Source organism: Atractosteus spatula, chromosome 12, assembly GCF_055471065.1.
Source record: "Atractosteus spatula isolate fAtrSpa1 chromosome 12, fAtrSpa1.hap1, whole genome shotgun sequence".
In the NCBI taxonomy this organism is placed as follows: domain Eukaryota; kingdom Metazoa; phylum Chordata; class Actinopteri; order Semionotiformes; family Lepisosteidae; genus Atractosteus; species Atractosteus spatula.
In genome coordinates, this window is record NC_142717.1 from 23,273,546 (window position 1) to 23,287,733 (window position 14,188).

Below are 14,188 nucleotides of genomic sequence, written 5' to 3' on the forward strand. Positions count from 1 at the left end.
CATTGAGAATACATCTACCCATCACAATAATGTCTTCTTAAAAACTGAGGTACATTACAGTTAGCATCCTTTGATTTAAAAAAACCCAACATTGTGCGTTTGTTTTCTGCTTATTTGATTGTACATGTTTTACATTCACTATAATATCTCTTTACTTTTATTCGATGAATAACATTCAATTAATTAATTGCCCATTCATAAGTTCCAATGTCAGTTATTTATGAGTATGATTTCATTTTGATAGCCAGTTAAATGACAAATCTTAGGAATTAAAACTATTCCCTTCATTGATGACTGAATAGGAGTCGGATAGGTTGTCTATGGAGTCTCGGACAATACAAAATAATTATTTAACATTTTGTAAGCATGGCTCTATGCTAATATCCCTAACATGTACAAGTAAAAAGACACTCACCCTTGCTTTAATAATAAGGTGGCCTAAAATATTGGGGAACTTTGCTCAAGCGTCTGTGAAGTTAATGCCTACGCACATAAAGGAAGCCTCTAACCTCACACAACAGGTTAAGAAGATGTCTTTTTCTCTTTCACTTGTCCTTATCTTCATTCATCGCAATTTTTTCAAGAAAAACATTGTTGGTTGAAGAGGAACATCAGTTTCTACGCCACATTTTTCTCCTAAAGACGTATTCTGAGACAATATGAGAGGCCGTTGGAAGAAGAAATTAATTATCACCACAAACAGAGGTATCTGCGTCCCTTTCACAGAGTAAAGTACATTTTAAAGCTATAAAGAATTGTCAGTAGAGCTTAAGACGATAAAAACGGATTTCTTTACAGGGTGTATGCAAGTTTTAAACTCCATGGACACTGTCAAGATCAGAGCAAGTCTTTGTCAAGTAGATGTTCCCAGTCGATCAGAGAGATTACAAAATTTGTATCCCATGGTAGTTTCAAAAAGTCACCCAAGGCCAGATGGGGATTGGCTTTAATCCATTACTCTCTCCTTTCTTCGGAATTCAATTTGAATTAATATCACGCTGACGCAATGAAGTCTTTTCAGCCAGGCCAGAAGCAGTTTTTGTTAAGTTGATGCTGATTTGTATGTGGAGTTAACTTCAATGCATTTCCACAGTTTCCTCTTGGGTCCTTTGGTTTGTGTTTCACTGTTTATTCTGAACTACCCAACAAAGTTCTTCAGAATAACGAGTACATCGTGAACCAGGGGACACAAGTGAAAACTACATGGAATCACTACCTTACACAAAGGGTTGTGGACGTGTGGGACAAGCTACCAAGGCACCGAACTGTATGTCGTTGAAGCAGATACATTTTCCTAGAAACAGCTAGATAAAATCCTCTAATTAGGACCCTTTACGCAAAGGGTTGTGGGAGTATGGAACAAGATATCTAGCCTAGCTAGCCTAGCCATGTTGTTGAAACTTAACATTTGTAATCAATTTGATCATTTGATCAAATGAGAAGTTTATACCTGTTTTTTCCAGATGGGAGCTGTTCAATGTACTTTTTTTTTATTTTGTAGTGAGTGAATGTGAGCCAAAGAACAAAGTCATAGCTGTAGTAATTAAAGTGGCACTGGAACTTCAAGGAGTGAAAGGCGGTAGTGAGACAGTGGTGGTGAGAGGTGGCTTTGTGAGAGGAAAAAAACTCTGGAATGATACACCTGGTCTGATGTATCTAAATAGAATTAGTCACTCTACCGGTCTGATTGAGAGGCTTATGAGAACAACTAGGAGAAAGAGGGCTTCAGACTTTGTCTAGACTTTAGGCTGCTGTCATGGATGTCGGAAGGGCAAGCTGTGGAATGACCAGGAGAGCGGTAGAGACCCAATGCGTAGGTGTAAAAGGGGCAACACGAGGGTTAGCCCAGACTCAGGGGGACAGACGGTGTCGGTATAGAAACCTATGCCCTCAGGCCATGGACAGGACCGACCTGGTGCAAGGTGAGTCTCAGGACATCCATACCCTCAATGCCGAGCCAGGAGCAGAGCAGACACGGGAAGTAAATAAGCTTCACAACAATACACACTGGAAAGACATGAATAATCACAGGGAACTAGGAACAGGACGGAAGTAGAGCGCCCTCTAGGTGTACAGGGAGTGACAGCTGCTAGGAGAGAGTAAATGGGTCCCTGTCCTCGTCCCCTTCCCAGTCACTGTGCTGGCTTACAGGCCTGTGAGACTCAGACAGTTGGGGATTGTTGACCAACTATAGCATCGGTGTGTACCGAGGGGTATCAGGTGCTGCACAGGTGCTTTCTGGGCTGATCGATTCTCGGGCTCAAAAAAGGTGAAGCGTACTGCAGTGGAACAGAGTAAGCCAGGGCTGAAGCACAGGCAAGAATGGGGGGTCTAGATGGTTTGGGCTGAATCTTGCCTGAACAGCAGCAAACAGACAGCTGGCAGACTGGCCCTGGCCAACCAGGTTCAGCCTAAGGAATTAGGGGGGACTAGTGATCGCTGATGTGGTGTGTAATTGCGATTGAGAACTGAGCTTTTGGGGTTAAAGTTAGTTCACTAATTTAAGATATTAAGATCACTTTAGTAGCCATATACAATTTCTTGCCTTAGTAAATTGTCTTTTCACATACCCCAACTTGCTCTCCGTGAGACACAGAGGCAGGGAGAGAAAAGCTTGGGGTCAGAGCGCAGGGTCAGCCATTTATACAGCCCCCTGGAGCAGCTGAGGTTAAGGGCCTTGCTCAGGGGCCCACCAGCATAGGATTCCTCTGCCACTCACAGGATTTGAACCAGCAACCTTCCAGCCACAGGCGCAAATCCTTAGCTACACTTCCACTGCTCCTGCATGACAGTTTCTTTGTATCTTCCAGAAACACTACTTCACTCGCAGATCGGCACAAGACAGTAATAAAACATAATTGCCCTTTTTACTCCTCTAACAGTCATAATACATCTGTCCATAGATAGGACACAAGAACAGAAAAGCATCCACAAGGGATGAACACTCACAACAAATGAATTTCATGATCCTCAGCTACCCAAAGCAAAAGTCCCAAAAGAGAGAAGAGCACCACTCTCAGGAACAAGGCCTGTCTGGTGTCGTGGCACACCCCCTTCTAGTACAGAGACAAAAAAGATGAAACTGCGTCTAGTCCTGCAGGGTCACCAGAGTGTTCCCTCCAATCATAGCCATCCCCAACAATGTGGTTCCTTATGCCCTGTCCCCACCCTGTTTTCTCTGAGTCCAATATTAGGAATGGGAAAGGAAAACGATGCCTAAGCCTACTCTGCTGATCTCTATACAGTTCCCCTCTAGAGTTCCAGTCCACTCCTGTTCCTAGGGGTGCAATTTGTGTCCATCCAAATTCTTCTCCTTTGATTCCTCCAGACTGAGGCTTATAAAGTCCTTTACAATGCTTATAAAGTCCCTTCCTAACCACAGCTCAGGACTCATAATGAGGGATGGGAGTGTCCTGGTGATGTCTTGGGTGTAGGCCAAACGAACAGCTGGGTTATAATCCACAACCTCACTGTACTGTATCTAGAATACCAGGTGTAATGATGCATTGTCTGTTTCTTTCCATCTTTCCTTGTTCATCCCAGTTAGAACTGTCCCAGAATCCAGGGTCACCTCAGTGCGGCAATTCTCAAGTATCTATGGAAACAGTAGATCAATTTTTGTGGCTTTCTAACTGTCCTAAAGTTAGCATTTGGAAACATGGGAGGCCTTGATTAAGAGTTGATTGTAGACATGAAGGGAAGAAATAGGAACACAACCTATCCTGACAAAGACACTGGCTGTTATTATGCAAAGTCAATGTGGTTCCTGACACGTGGCATTAGTAGTGTCATAAGTGGATAACTTCTGCCAAAGATGTACAAGACATTTTTAAATGGATTATTCTTCCACTTGTCAGGCATGCATATGATAGATACACCAGCCATTTGATGAAAGAGAGGAATTTGGACCAATTCCAATAGATAAACCTTAAGCAGGTAAAATATGTGTAAAAAGTGTGTGTGGGGTGACAGTGGGCTGGATATATGCAGTGAATTTATCACTGTGCCCCAATTCTTAAAGGTTTATATTATAGATCAAAGGCACATTAAAGTCATGGATTTAAAAAAAACATCCAAAAGTGGTTAAAAGGAAAAGAAACTGATGATCATAAACGCAAGTCTGACCTGTCATTAACAAGTCATCATCTCAATTCCAGCTCATTCTTCAACTAATTCTAACAAAGGACAGTCATTCCACCACCTCTAGATTGTAACATTTGAGCCAGTGCCAGTATCACACTTCTCTCTAATAGATGCCACACAGATCACACAGCACAGATGTCAGGCAGAGAGACTATTGAGTGGCAGTTTTGCATGAATTAAGGGTGGTGGTATTTTGGTCTAGCTCTGCTCAAACTACTGTAATCAGCCTTATTTGTTTAAATGCTTTCTTCACAGACATTGTTTATGTTCCTGAAGTGATAGTATCTAAAATGCTACAGAGACAAAGTAAGAGCACACGCAATTGCATTTTTTGTCTTTTATATATCGGATTCCCAAATACCTAAATTCCAACAGAATGAATAGGATGAGTATCTATTTGAGTTTGTCCTGTCAAGTTTTTTTCTGTAATAAATACGGTCCAAGTATTTGCTTCTTTTAGCAGTGTAGACAATTAAGGTAAAAAAGATGGCTCAGCATTTTTTTTGTTAAAGAAATAATTACCAGTGCTCTCTGCCAACACATTCATTTGTAACATATTTTACCTGCCTGGTCACATTCCTGGGATTACTTTGGAATTTCAGTTTCCCTGCTATTGCCAGGAGTCCTTCCGAGTCATGGAGATGAATGTGGTTTTCTGCATTTTCAGCCCTTACAGTTTGCTAATCCTGGCAGGCTGCCCCTGCGTGGAGGCCTAGACAGCCTGATGACTACAGATTTGAGGATACGAGATGAGAAACGGGCTATGATTTAAAGCACCTTCAAACCAAAATTCTGAAACAGAAAAGGAGGTTCCTCCTCGGATTGTGTGGAATCCTGCCTCACTCAGACAGACACTAAGCAGTCAGGAATGGAATCTCCCAGATCTGACTCGATGTTCCTGAGCTCCAGAATTTCACCATCTTTTGGAATTTCATTACCATTTCAGGCCAGAATTCTTTTAATTTCAGGAGAGTGCAGTTATGGCATGTGCTGTAGCCTACTATGGTCTGAAAAATTCAGGACAAATTCATGGGATTTCCCCCCTGTTACCAAACTGCCAGCCTCATATGCTGAAATATCTTCAAATACAGAGACAATTGTTGCTGCCCTGACATAAAAAAAGAAAAAGACATTTGCTCACGTCTACAAGCCTTTGCACTGATATCATCACTCACACGCGTATTTAAGTGGTGAAGCATATTTAAAGGTTAGAGTAAGCGTTGTGTGTGTAAAGGCAGACTTCAAACCCCAAAAATGAAAGTGAGAAAAATGACATTTGTGCAGGTACTAACCTTGATCTGATTTTCCCGCTCCTCTCAGGAGCAAAACAGCTGAAATGTCTGTATGAAAGGAGCTTGGCCCAGATTTCTCTGGGACAGAGGATCGCAGATGTTAAGCCGGTACGTGCCCCTGGCGGACATTCCCTGTCTCAGCTGCGCGGGGCGTCGCAGGTGTGGTGGCACGAGCCTGGAATCCTGCTCAGCGGGAAGGAGCCCCTCGCCAGCTGTCAGGAGAGGGTCACTCCTCAGCTGTCCCCAGGCACTTGGTGCATTTCCATACATCCTGTTTTACAGTCCTCTACGCCATGGGCCCAGGCCATTGTCACGCAGCATTGTGCTTTAATTAGTACCCCTGCATGACATGTATGAAGCCTTTTTTTACTTCCCGAGTCTCATGCTGCCTTTTCTGGGGTGGGCCAGCTCCTCAGGACGAGGCCTTCCAGCTCCTTGTTTGGTCTGGACGTTTACCCATGTGTCACTGACAACCTGTGGTCAGGGGGAGGTGGCGTCACATGCTGCATCGCCACTGACACGAGAAAGGGGCTGTAAATCCAAAGGCTAAAAAAAACGCCCTGGAACATCGTCGGCGATGGCAGTGCACAAACAGGCAAATGAAGAATACCTCACAGACAGAGCACAAGCACAGCAAAAAAGCCTGGACGTTTCAGGGAAAATGAATGGGCCAAGCAGAACATCCTTCTTCGAGCTGATGAATACTGTAACGCATACGGCCGACAGGCACTGTGTAAGAGCCGGCTTACCAGAGCGGTGACGTCACCGCCCTTCCCTGTAATAGCAGGACCACAGCCACTGAGCTGTGAAGAGATCTCTCTTTAGCTCACCAAGCTGGGTCCCTGTTGAGTGACACTGGAGGCCCGGGTTCATGTCCCTCACGGTGCGAGGCCGACCTGTGTAGGCAGCAGGCGAGGGCGCCCACCTGAACCCTGTTGCGTTACAATACTTATTCATTCATTGCTGAATGAAGAGCAAGAGAAGGAAAATCAAGCTTATCAAATCCGGATGTAGTGTCTGAAGTGAAATCGCTGTGTGATTCTTGCTCGCGCATCCTTTGGATGGAAATTTGAAGGGTTTATCGCCCGTTGTTACATTATATTATCCGTCCATTCTTTTTCTAACCGCTTAAATTAATCCAGGGTCACAGAGGGCGCCAGAGCCTATCCCAGCAATCAACGGGCGCAAGGCAGGACAGAACCTAGACGGGACAGTCCACTACAGGACACACACAGACATATACAGTACCTGCGCTCAATCAAACCAGGAAACCAGAGCACCTGGAGAACATCCACTTGAAGACAGGGAGAACATATAAACTCCACACGGATTAGCACCCAAGAATGAATCCCATGGCCCATGGCCCATATTATATTATATTATATTATATTAATGTAATAGTGAACAAAGTCCATGGATGCGTGGGGATCTTAAATAGCAGACCTGATGAGCCTCAGGTGTGGTAGCTGCGCATTCCCACACGCCGCAGAGAAGGGAATGCAGTGGGAGGTGTGCTCAACTGTCACATATATTAGATTATATTCTAACAATATGGGGGGTTACAAAAATGGTGAAAATCAGGGTTTGGCTGTGCGGTTTAGTCAATAGGTGAAATAATTGTTTATAACCCCCAACTTGTAAGTGATTTCAACAGGAAATACCCAAGCAGTTGGTATAATTGGAGGCATGTGAAAACTTTATACTCTGGCACAGCTTTGTTGAGAGGAGTTATAATCCAGGCACTCATGGTTAAACAAATATGTAATACCATGACAAGACACCAACTCCACTACACGCAACAAAACATACAACAAAAATTACTCTATGTCCAGTATTTACAAACAAGATGTTTCAGAGGCCTTTCAGAGACCTAACATTCTGGTCACCCAGAAAACCCCAGACTGTTACTAAGCGTTAAAACTCTTAATGCCTACAGAAGTCACAATAAGAGATGAACTGCCTTCTAACCAAATACAATGCAATCTGCCTATATGGAGCCTATATCCCTATCCATAAAAATGCTTTGAAGCTAGAAGTGTTTACTATGCCAAATGTCACAAACTTTACCTAAAATCTCAGAGACACTTCTCAGTCACCTAAAACTGTAACAATATTGCAGTATATTATATTACATTAGTTTTTTAGAAAGTAAAACTGACAAAAGTTTTTTTTTAAAAATTAGGATGTGTTTTTAGGTGGTCAATTTAAAAGTGGTATTTGCTAGATTCAAATGTTCATGGCTGTATGCTGTGTGTTTCAACACTGGTGAAAACACTAGATCTGCTCTCAACGCATTGACAAAAACACAAGGGCTCAGACGTCTGAACCCCTGGTGAGAGCAACCGAGAGGTGGAAGTGCTCTCTATCTCACTGAACAGTTGTGTGTGTTCACCCTGACCCCAAAAGTACTGAATTTTAGCTGCTGTGTATAATCCCATTAAAACAGCCCTCATTGACCACAGCGCGGGACTGCGTGGCTTCCAGCACTGTTATAATGAGGCATCTTTTTCAGAGCATATGGCTGGATTAAGAAAAATAAATTGGAGATTTTGCCGTTATTATTTTAACATTATTAGTGTCTGTGTCCCAGGGTGACACAGTTGGATTGTTAAAGGTAGCCCAAATAACAGAAAGAGAAAAAAGAAAATACGTGAACATAATATCTTAGTGTGTTTCATACTTGAATAGCACCAGCTTCTACCTTTTTACCTAGAATAATACATGTGCACTGTTTTATTTTGACACATTTCCCAATCTACAAATAGACTGATCTACGAGTGACCTACAGCTGTTCTTAATGATAGACTGCATCATTCTTAAATTAATTAGTCTTAATAATGTTGACAGCATTAAACGAATTGCCTGCAGCAGTGCCATAGCTGTGAGGCAAGATTTGGTGAAACGCACAGCTCCAAGTCTGAGAGATACTGTGAGAGCATAATAAAACAACTGGAGAACGAACGAATGACAAAGACGGAAAAATAATGGGATAACTCATTCAAAATAAAATAAAATACGGGGGGAAACAAAGCAACTCTGTGGAAGAGCTCCGGCTTCGGAGAAGTTCAAGGGATCACCAACGGGAAATACTGAATCGTTTAATCTGAATTGATTGCGAAATACAAAACAAATGCCCCCTACATATACAGCAATATACAGCAATCTGTAAACTAGATATAAGAGAAGAAAAAAAAATCATATTTATGTCAGAATCGCAGCTTTTATGTGGAAACTTAACTTAAACTTATAAAAAACCTACCATGGTGCCTGTTCCTCCCAGACTTCTGTAAACCTGTCAGGCTGTGTGTTTAGTAAATGCGCATGCCATCACCAGGCTAGTTCCTAGACAGCTCTAGTGCTTACCACACCAGCCTGGTATTGCAACAGACAGGGGGAGGGATCTACAGTAAGAATCAGTAGAACTAGTCTTCAGTGACACGGAGAACAAACCTGCATTTGAAAACTGCGTTTTGTAGCAGTTTGTGCAACAATTGCAAGCAAAAGGTGTCTTTCTTTTTTGGCCCATCAAAAAACAAGCATCAGGCAGCCTTTTTCTCCATTATGTTCGGATCATACTTTAGGATGCTACCGCACTCTGCTCATATAAGGAAAGCCCTCATGAGCTCAGTTTCAGAGAAACAGTGTTTGAGCTCTGAGCAGTGACGTGGCCGTGTCCAAGCAGTCCAGGCTCAGTAAAGAATCCAGGCTGCAGGCAGGGAGTGGAAGGAGGGCACTCTGTCAGCTACTGCTGCCCCCCTCAGCAAGCCCCCCTCCAAAGTGTTGATTTCACAGCGCTCTTTGAAGCCTCAGCACTTCTATGTTTTCACTGCATTTTCACTTCACGAAAGTAGTTTATTTGACTATGGAAAACCACAGCGTTTCCAGCCTGCTGCATGGAGTAGCTGTCTTCATGTCTGTCTGGCTGGACTTCAAGAGAATAACTTGTTCTACCCCAATAGAATAGGTTAAATCCTTCTAAGTGTCATGTTGTTAACTATTTCTATTTCATTACATTTAATAGATTCCACTTGAGCATTTTTATCCACTTTTTAACCATTAGTAATAGTTACTACTACTGTGTAATACGATGTAATAGTTCACCCTCTATCATTCTATGGCTGGCAGCCATATCACTCTGCAACTCACAACTGGCAGCCCACTGAAGCTCAGCAGGTGTGAGCCTAGTCAGTACCTGGATGGGTGACCTCCTGGAAAAAACTAAGGTTGCTGCTGGCCAAGTTTCCCATTGGCACTTACCAATCATGGACTCCTAATAATCCCCATCTATGAATTGGCTTCATCACTCTGTTCTCCTCCCCACTGATAGCTGGTGTGTGGTGAGTGTTCTGGTGCACTATGGCTGCCGTCACATCATCCAGGTGGATGCTGCACATTGGTGGTGGTGGAGGGGAGTCCCCATTACCTGTAAAGCGCTTGGAGTGGAGTGTCCAGAAAAGCGCTATATAAGTGTAAGCAATTATTATTATTATTCTCTGTGCAGTGCAGAGTTTGTTTAAAGAAACTGGATATTTTTATCTGGTTGAGATAGATATTAAATCCCTATGTTACCTGATGAACCGAGAGAGAAAGTGATATTGAGAAGGAGAGGCCTTCAGTATAAGGTCTGTAGTGTTTTCTCCAAAGACTAGCAGGATTTTTAACTCTGTAAGAGTATTTCTATCACTTCCTCCTCTTCCCTGCCCTGTTTGTCTGATGGTTTTCTCACATGTGATTCATTTTAATTTATAATATTTTTTAAATAGCAATAGTTCAAGTTCAGGTTTATTGTCATTATACTCATATACAGGTATATGATATAACGAAATGCTATTTAGCTAGCTCTCAGACGATAAGATGTACAAAAAAACAACAACAATACAATTGTATAATACAAGAAAGAGACAACAGGCAGTGTGCAAAACAACAACAGGTAATGTGCAAAATAACATCAGATGTGCAAAAACATACATCAACAGAATGAAATAAAGGATAGAAAATTATGGGGAGGGAGCTTCTTGACATGTGAGGTAGAGGTAGGTTTCAATGTGTGTTTTGGTAAGAGAGAAGGCACTGTGAGGTTCAGATCGTAGGTGAGAGAGGCTGGGATTTAATAGTTTTCAAATAGTATTTAATAGCTTAATAGTTTGATAGTGCGGGGGTAAAAACTCTGAGTCTGGTAGTCCTGGCCCGAATGCTCCGGTACTTCTCCAGTACCCAATAACACTGGGAAATAACCATTTTGTCAATGTGAAGGAACAGTGTGCATTGTAACTGTTGCATTTTGTTTTTAACAATTTCTTTAAAAATAACTAAAGGCCTTGGATGAGGGCATCTGCTCAGCAAATAAATAATAAATACATGTATTTTCAATTTTGTGTGCTTATTCTTTCACAGGAATTTGCTCTGCAGAATTAAGTTAAAGAGCACCACAAATACAAAGACTAAGTAGATATTTGAGTTTTCACAGTCCTTCTGTGCTATGATTGTGCCTTTAAAACTGAGAGCAGGAGGCCCTTCATTACAAAAAAGAATTTTGGGAGTTTGTAATGGGAGACCCAGCCATGTTGTTGATGACAATACCCTGGCCTGCACTAAGAACAGCTGTGTGAGATTCTTGGATCAAAAAATTACTAACTTCCCAATGGGCTGGATGGGCCAACTTTTTGCAACTCCTCTTACAAAGTTTCTTTCTCACATAAAGGGCAGGGATTTAGGATAAGCAGGCTCGAACCTGGGTCCTGCATACCAGCATCATGGGCTGCACAATCATAGAATCCATGATGTTGAACAGCCAAATGGACAAGTAACCCAAGTAGGCTCTTACAACACAACCCCCCTCCCCCTCCCACCTTAAAATGTAAACTGATGTGTATGCAACTACTTTTTATATATCAGGAATTATATATTCAATATGTTTCTTTCATTTTATGTTATACTTCAGCATGGGTGATTTTGTCACAGGACCCTTGTCATTCAATCCTGGAAATTCCATCAAAGAGAAAAATTTGAAAAATTGTATTGTTAATTATCTTATCTCTTCAGATCCGGCATACTTTTCAGCCACCAAGTGGTCCCAATCAATAGTAACAAAACAGTTGAATAGGGAGGCTGATTTGTTCTTTTCTTGTGTAAACTTGAATTTGTCTTCTAAGTCAAGAATGTAGACAAAAAAATACAATCTGCCTCTAATGACTAAGCACCGTTGTCCTCTACAACACTTTCTGAGGTTTTTGCTACAAAAGCCATGTCTGCACTACGGTCTTTGAAATTCTCACAAGTCATGCATAATGCTTTGAAAAAAAAACTTGAATGTCAAGCACAAACATCTAAATCAGTGCTCTGATAAAATCCCTTTTCTGGATTCCGACTTGGGCCATTTTTATAGTAATAATTCAAATTATAATTCCTTGGATTTTGTATAGCAGTTTTTATTCTTCATTGAGAAGAACCTGGGTGTATTTTCAATCCATATCGGATAAGGTGGAATAGGGAGACAGGACTTCCCCAGATAAGCTGTTGGGGAACTTTAGGTAGAGTAGATTAGAAGCTCTGAACTGTAATTACCTGGGTTTCTCTGAGAACCCCTATTCTTACAAAAGGCGCCATGGGAATATTCTAATGACCAGGAGCTTAGTTTAGGGTTTAATTAAAAGGGAACTATCTTTTACAGTAGTAGCCCCCAACTCTAATCCTGGAAGAATAACATTTCTGTTGGTTTCCATTCCAGCTATATCTCCATTGCTAATTGATGGCTTCATTGATCTGCTTGATTGCTTAGACTTATTTAGAACTTGTTTCTTTGGTCAGTCCTGAGCGTAACAAAAACTACTTACAGGTATTCATTTCCAATTATTTCAGCATACAGGACTTAACACCTCAACTAGCTTCCTGTTATTTCTGAATAGACAGCTCTTACTGGTTGATCAATTGATGATGAACAGACACATTTGAGAGTGACACTGTATCAGACACACTCACAGAAAGTGATTTTTCATTCTAGGGGTCCAGTTGGTTACATTTCAGACAGCACACCTGAATGAGGGCAGTCCTAAAATTCTGACAAAAGGTACAAGGTTCATACTGATTACAGATCCCACATGAGACTTTAAGAGTCGAAAGCAAATTTACGAATACACCCCAAATAAAATCTGCAATTAATAACTCAGATGGAGGAAAAACCAGAAGAAACAGTGTTTCTCCAGGATTACTGGGAAACTTTATGCTACAGCCCAGTGTCCTCTGTGTCTGTAAAATGGAAGTCTGTAGATTCAGCAGCAATGTGAGGGACTGACTAAGCTTACTTTTCTTTGGTATCTGACAAGATTGTACTACATGGTGCTTTAGCCCTTACAGACTCTCAAGGGGCTTTCCCTGAACATTTAATTAAATCTGTTAAACATTTCATTAATATCTCAAAGAGAGAACTCACCTCTTAATAGTTCTTAAACAGAGTTGCATTTTGTTAACTACAGAAGGCTGAGACGCAGCTGGAGAAAAGATCTCCAGCCTTCATGGGGTGTTTATCACATACAGATACAGTATAGAGGAGGAGAAACCAGAGAGTACAGTTCAGTGCTATTGTAACTGCAGCCCTTTCAAAAGCAGCAAACAGGAAGGGAATAGTACCCAGCAGGAACAGGAAGGTCCACTTTGCATCTCTTTTAAGCACATCTACCTAGAGAAGGTACTGAACTGGAATGGGTTAAAGACGAACTCGTCTCTGTGCGTTAAACCACAACAGGCAGACAGTTTCCTACAGAGCAGCCCCCCAGCAGCAACTTGCAAAACGGGGCGCAATTCAAGTGAAGGAAACGATGACTCAGTTTCCCTTTGTTGCTGAACCAGGGTTCATTATCATAAGAAAGATTTATTTTATTTTTTTCCAAAAAAGACAACTTTTGTTTATTTTCATTGTCTTCTTCTTTTATGTATTTTATAGTGCGGTGTTTTTTTCCAAACGTTCTCCTTTCCACCCCCCTTCCGCCCCATCCTAGTGGTCGGAGTTCACCGGAGGCTCCTGTAGTACCTAATTTAAGTTCGTTAGTGTGGTTCAACTAGCCTCTCGACCCCTGGGAGTCACGTGACTCGGCGGGCGGAATGTTTTGAGGCGAGCTGAGCACTCAGGCCCGTGGAGAGAACGTGCCACTCCGATCTGTGAGTCACCCGTCGCTGCACTGCCCGTGATCAGCTGCGTGTGAGCCTGTCAGGACTCATCTCCATCTCTATCCCCCCTCGGGCGCCAAGTCAGATTTTATTTTTTGCTTACTTGTCTGATCCTCAGTGGATCATACCGTTCTACCTACCCACCTTAGCGGCACGAAGCTCTGCTTCAGAGAGAGACCGAGGTGCAGCGAGAGAGGGAGGGACCAGCGCAACAGAGCACACACTTTCTCTGCACGATATTTTCATCAACTCTATTTATTTAACCGAGCAACACATAAGAACAGGCTCAATGGTATTCACAAATCAGAATTATGTTCTTTTTAAAATGTGCCTTTTGAATTCAATCAAAATGTTCATTAAGCATCCAGAGATATTTTTATTATGATCTGGGAAATATACTTGTACAGTGTGCATACTTGTATGTACCGATTTGAAATATTGCTAATTACATCTTACAGTGTGCGCTATACTTTTTAAAGTTATTGTTATTTTATTGTAATGCACAAAAGATTGCATTTGAATGAGGGTAGGAGATTGAAATCCTTAACTCTGCAGTCCCATACATACCTCAATTAAAAACAAAAGGTTTT